We start from the raw sequence: 5729 nt of genomic DNA, 5'->3' as shown, positions 1-5729 counted from the left end.
TACAAAGCGACAGGGTAGGGGAATACCTGAATCCCGCGTAAAAACCCTCCGTCGTTGTCCTGCAAGCAGTGAATCGAGCAAATCACTTCTCAGATACCCTTTTAACAAAACATCTAAGGACTTTAAAAAGAGTATAGGAGTAATACTTGGTCCTAAAGGTAAGGCCATAGTCATGCATCCAACTGAAAACCCTGACGCAGATTTTGAACCAGAAGTAAGACTCTGTGCGAGGAGAAAAGTAGCTAGTGGAAAAAAACACTCCAAAATCCCTCTTTGGAAGGAGAAATGATTTAGTCTGCAGGGAAGAAACTTACAGGATAGCATGACAATGTTCATGAAACGAGTTGCAGAGTGATTTGCAGAGCAAACACCCTAACTTGAAATGAAGGAATGAAGGAAAGTTTCACGAACCCCGGGCTAGGGAAGTTAGCTATATGAGCCCTCTTTTTTCCTGACCGTCGGATCAATATGCATATGGATGGTCGAGATGTGAGAGGTCACATCATAATAATTAAAATTGCAAACAACACCTATTCAAAGATCAGGGTGACAATAGGAGCTAAACAATAGACAATAAAATGTTAAATAACAATTGATCAGTCCTCCTTACGTGGTTAAGTACACCATGGTGGAACCCCTTATTAATAAAAGAAATATAACATGTATTCCATTGTATATCGAATGTCATGTAAGACCATTGAAACAACTTAAACAAAAACTTGTAAATGTACTTAATAGCGGGTAAATTGTATAGGTTTTTTTCTTAAGTTTTTTTTTAGTAGTGAGTGGGTGTCACAAATGGTATCAAAGCACCCAATGTTGAACATTGTGGCCAATCGGGGTTAAATAAAATGTAAGAATGTTGTTGCTTTGCACATAATATAAAGAAAGGTTACAGAGTGTAACTGAACCCCGAACGAGAACCGACATATATTATATGGAAACTGACCCAGAAATGTGGGTGTAGTTGGGGGAGGAATCCCAACAAGCAAACTGGTGTAACACCCTCCTCCCACATCTACCCAAGCAACCCACCAGCCAGGGTAAACAAGCGACGAGAGGCTACTATGATATGATTCAACCTCCTAGGTAAACTTAAGAAAATGGAATTGACATAAACATAACACACAAACCTCCCTCAGGTGTTTCAGGACCCCTGGAGCTAATCCACCACTCCAGGTGCCCAACCCCTGAGTTAACCTAGCATTTAGATGAACTAAACCCAAATTCTCTCCCATGAAAAGGTATGCATGCGACCAGCAACCCAAAGTCACTCTCACAAGCTTGCCTTCCAGTGACCAGAGACCCAGTTTGTCAGTGTTATGCCAACAACTCTGAGATTTGAGCCACTTTTTTAGGCCCAGAGCTTAGGTCACTGTGAAAAATTGAACCATCTCTTCAAATCAATAAAATAACATGGAAATGACAATACTAAAACAAATTATTTTTCAAGACCTTGATTGGACCCCTACTAGCCATGATAGGAATTTTGTCAAACAGCTAGTAAATATGCAACCTACATGTGTAAATAACATATTTGAGCATAGGGGTCTCATACTTATCTGAGATTCCCTATGAAGCATTGTCTCCTTATCACATTAGCTACCATTTAATCCATTAGGTCATAGATACATTGATCATTCAATAAGAAGTAAGAACATGATGAGAGCCACTCATGGATGTTGTCATAAAACATGCAAATAACCAGCATGATAGGGACATAAATACTAATGAAATCATAGCCATATAAACCACATATAATCCATCATAATTCTCATATAGATACAAGGAGAAATAACCTTTCATTAATGATGCAAAAATCCAAACCCGGGATGGGACTTCCACGTTCCACCCGACTGTAGAATGGCTAAGCCAAATCTCTCTTCAGTCATTCACCCTTGTGCCATATTCCAAGCATGAATGTGGGATATCATAGAACACATCAATCAAAACTCATCCAGGGCTTCCAGAGGCCATCCACCTCGACCCATAAAACAATGATTCCACCTCACGGTCAGACATCAACAAAACCATCATCAAATTGGTCTCTATCCCAGCCATCCAGGGCTCTAGAGCATTTGTCCAACCAAGGCTCCATGAATAGTAACTCAACCCACAACTTTTACTAGGCTCCAGAGAGTTTGTATAACTAAGGCTCTAGGACTAGTAACTCAACCCACCAAGGGCTCTAGAGCATTTTTCCAACCAAGGCTCTAGGACTAGTAACTCAACCCTTGTTGATACAGGGCTCCAATGCGTTTGTCCAACCAAGGCTCTAGAACTAGTAACTCAATCTAAGCTAAGGAACATGAGGACCAACCAAAAACGAAACTTATCTCATTCAAAACTTATCGTATGCATATAATGCTTTTTTTTCTTTTAGACTTTGTTAGATTTGATAGAGATTTTCTCGGAATGATAAGTTTTGAATTTATTAATATTTTTTTAAAATTATTAAATTCAATTATATATTTAAAAAAAATAAAAATTTCTCACAATAACCTACTCCAAAAAAAATATCACCACATTCTAACCCATAAAAATAAAATACAACTAAGCTTTAAGACTACTCCATCTTTTATTTCTCAACAATTTGTTGTGTGACACCCCGTAAGAATTTTATGAATTCATGTGCTAGTTTTTATTTATTCTTATTACTATTATTATTTTTTATGAACTTTGAAACTAACCATGGTTTAAGTGAAAGACCAAAGGAATGTAGTGATTTATATATGGTTGAGAAAAAAGTTTTTGAATATTAAGAGAAAAAACTTTTAATATATAATTAAATAAAACTCTCTAGAGAGTTAGGTCACTTATAACTCTCTTTTTCTTATAAAAAGGACAATTCCAAGGAAGGCATATATTTTTTTTTAGGAGAAAAGACCCTGAGGAACAAAAGGAGAGAAATCAAGGAAAGTGAAAGCCTCACACAGGACATTGTGCAGGTGAGCAGGATGCTGCACCTTCTGAGGAGTTCTTGAGCTGGACTTGGTCCAGTGGAACCCTTGAAGAATCCTTGCAAGTTGGGACTCTAAATTGGACCGGTGGTCTTGAGGTTTGGAGGCTGGACAACTTAGGATTGATACCTATACTGTCTAGACGAGTGGAAGCTTGGGGGGAGACTTGACGTCATTTCCAGCCTCATGGTTGGTAGGAGAGACTTCCTGGTTTTTTCAAGGAATTAGATAAGTACATTTACATTGCTGTATTTGTTATGTTTCTTTTCTTTTAAAAGAACAACATTTCTTACTAAGGAAAAAAAAAGAATTGGATGAAGAGTACATCTTTGTATAGAAATAGAACTGTATAGTATTACTTCATAGCAAAATTTCTGACCGAGGAAGTGAAGAACAAAATTGGATAGTATATTTCTGGTTTTAAAATAAATTTGAACTGTACTTCTTGTATAGAAATAGGACTGTATAGTATGCCTTAGTATGGAAAAGAAACCAGACAGAGGAAAAAGAAGAAAAACAAGTATATTGTGGAATAACAAATATTTCATATATTACCAAATCGAATAATTAAAATAACCTGTTAAAAAAAAAACTTTACATATATATAACCGAGAGAGGGTTCTAGACTACTCATACCTGTGTTTAACCGATACATTTTTTTTCTTTAATATATATATATATTCTTCCTTTTAACAGTTATATCGAATATGCTGAACATGAAAAGGAGAGGTCATGCAGAAATGGTGGTTAGTCCTGGGTTAAGAGGTCTGGAAACCTCCCTTAGGACAATCCAATATTGAGGCCAATATTGCTACGTCCTTGGGCCGCAGAGCAAGACAACAACAGTGCCAGGAACCTCGCAATCGGACGTGTGGAATTAAACAGAAACCTGAGGGGAAAATGTTGAGAGAACTGAATGTTGAGCAAGGAAAAATATGAAATAAAATAATTCAAATTTAATAACTATAACATTGAAGTGATACATTTTTTTTCTTTAAAATATATATATATATATATATATATATATATATATATATATATATATATATATATATATATATATATATATATATATATATATATATATATATATATATATATATATTATTCCTTTTAACAGTTATATCGAATATGCTGAACATGAAAAGGAGAGGTCATGCAGAAATGGTGGTTAGTCCTGGGTTAAGAGGTCTGGAAACCTCCCTTAGGACAATCCAATATTGAGGCCAATCTTGCTACATCCTTGGGCCGCAGAGGAAGACAACAACAGTGCCAGGAACCTCGCAACCGGACGTGTGGAATTAAACAGAAACCTAAGGGGAAAATGTTGAGAGAACTGAATGTTGAGCAAGGAAAAATATGAAATGAAATAATTCAAATTTAATAACTATAACATTGCATAGCACATCGAATATGCAAATTGAAATAACAGTGAAACATTATAGAAATTGAAGGAAAAAAAAACAAGTAATTACTTATGTCTTTGTCCTCAAACACGATCAAACCCTTAGTTTTGTGCTTCAATACAGGCATTCACAATTTTCTTTACAAAGGAAAAACGAAAAAATAGTAAAATCTAAAATCATGGTGTGCGTTGTCTGTATAAAAGCGTGGCAATAGACAACTGAACATTCAACTGTTCGTATTACTAAATGAAAACATTACATACAGTGTAACAAGTACGAAAATAACTCACGACATCAAAAAGAGTCATGATAAAAATGATATTTCTCCATTAACCCATTGTATCAAGAGATTAGTTCATAATAATATATAGAGATCATAATCAAACGATAACGAAAAGTTGTGTCGTAAAGAGAGGGAAACCCTCCTAACCAAATGTATCTAAGAAGCAATATACATATGAAACTAATTCACAAAGAAACCCTCTTAAATATCAACAGTTCAGTACTTAGACCCTTAGGGTATTAAAAACAAAGCGCATTATATCAAGCCTCAGACCCCCTTCGGTACCGTGAGTGCAGGTAGAAAGAAGAACCTGGTTTTTTATAGCCTAAATCTACCTCAGGCTGAGAAAGGCAGGTCTAGGGTAACATCAAACCATGCTTAACCTGGTAGCTAGCCCTACCAGGTTGGGAGAGGGCTCTCTCCTTGTCAATCTCAAAGAAAATATGGCAAGTAAGGCTTGAGATGACTGATATGAATACTAATTTTAGGCTAGGTATATGCTCAGAGGAATTTTGATTGATTTTAATGGTTGGTTTCTGGATCAGATGAGGAAGGCAGCTTTGGGTCCGGGAAATCAACACAGATTTGCAGAGGTTTCTGTGGGGCGAGGTAGGTAAGTGTTTTAGCACTTTGAAATGAATGTGATGGTGAGTCTAAAGACTGGTGAGGAGTTGGAGAGGGCATGCAAGTTTTCATGAGTCCTCTTCAAACAGTAGAAAAAATTTAGAAATAAATAAAACCCCAAGGCAGAGCACTGAACATCAATGGATTCCACCCTTTAATCTTGATTCATTTAGTTATGCAGAAAAAGAGAGATGATGGCACATATCCACATAAGATAAACTAAATAACAGAGGAGAAAACAATGCTAATTCACATTACCACAAGAGTCCCACAAAATGCTGCAAAACCTTGGTTCATTTCCTTGCCAAACTGTAGAAGTGATTTACAATAGTGCTCAATGCATCCACAAGAGTCCAACCTTGACAAATGACTAAGAAAGTATAATATATAGGCATCAAACCACCTATGCTAGCCATCAGGGGTCGAATCCATGAGTCAAGGAGCTGTTTCAACAAG

This window comes from Pinus tabuliformis, chromosome 6 (assembly GCF_031772625.1).
Source record: "Pinus tabuliformis cultivar Carrire ecotype Pingquan chromosome 6, CPIR1, whole genome shotgun sequence".
Classification (NCBI taxonomy): Eukaryota; Viridiplantae; Streptophyta; class Pinopsida; order Pinales; family Pinaceae; genus Pinus; species Pinus tabuliformis.
Note: the sequence above shows the minus strand (reverse complement) of the source record.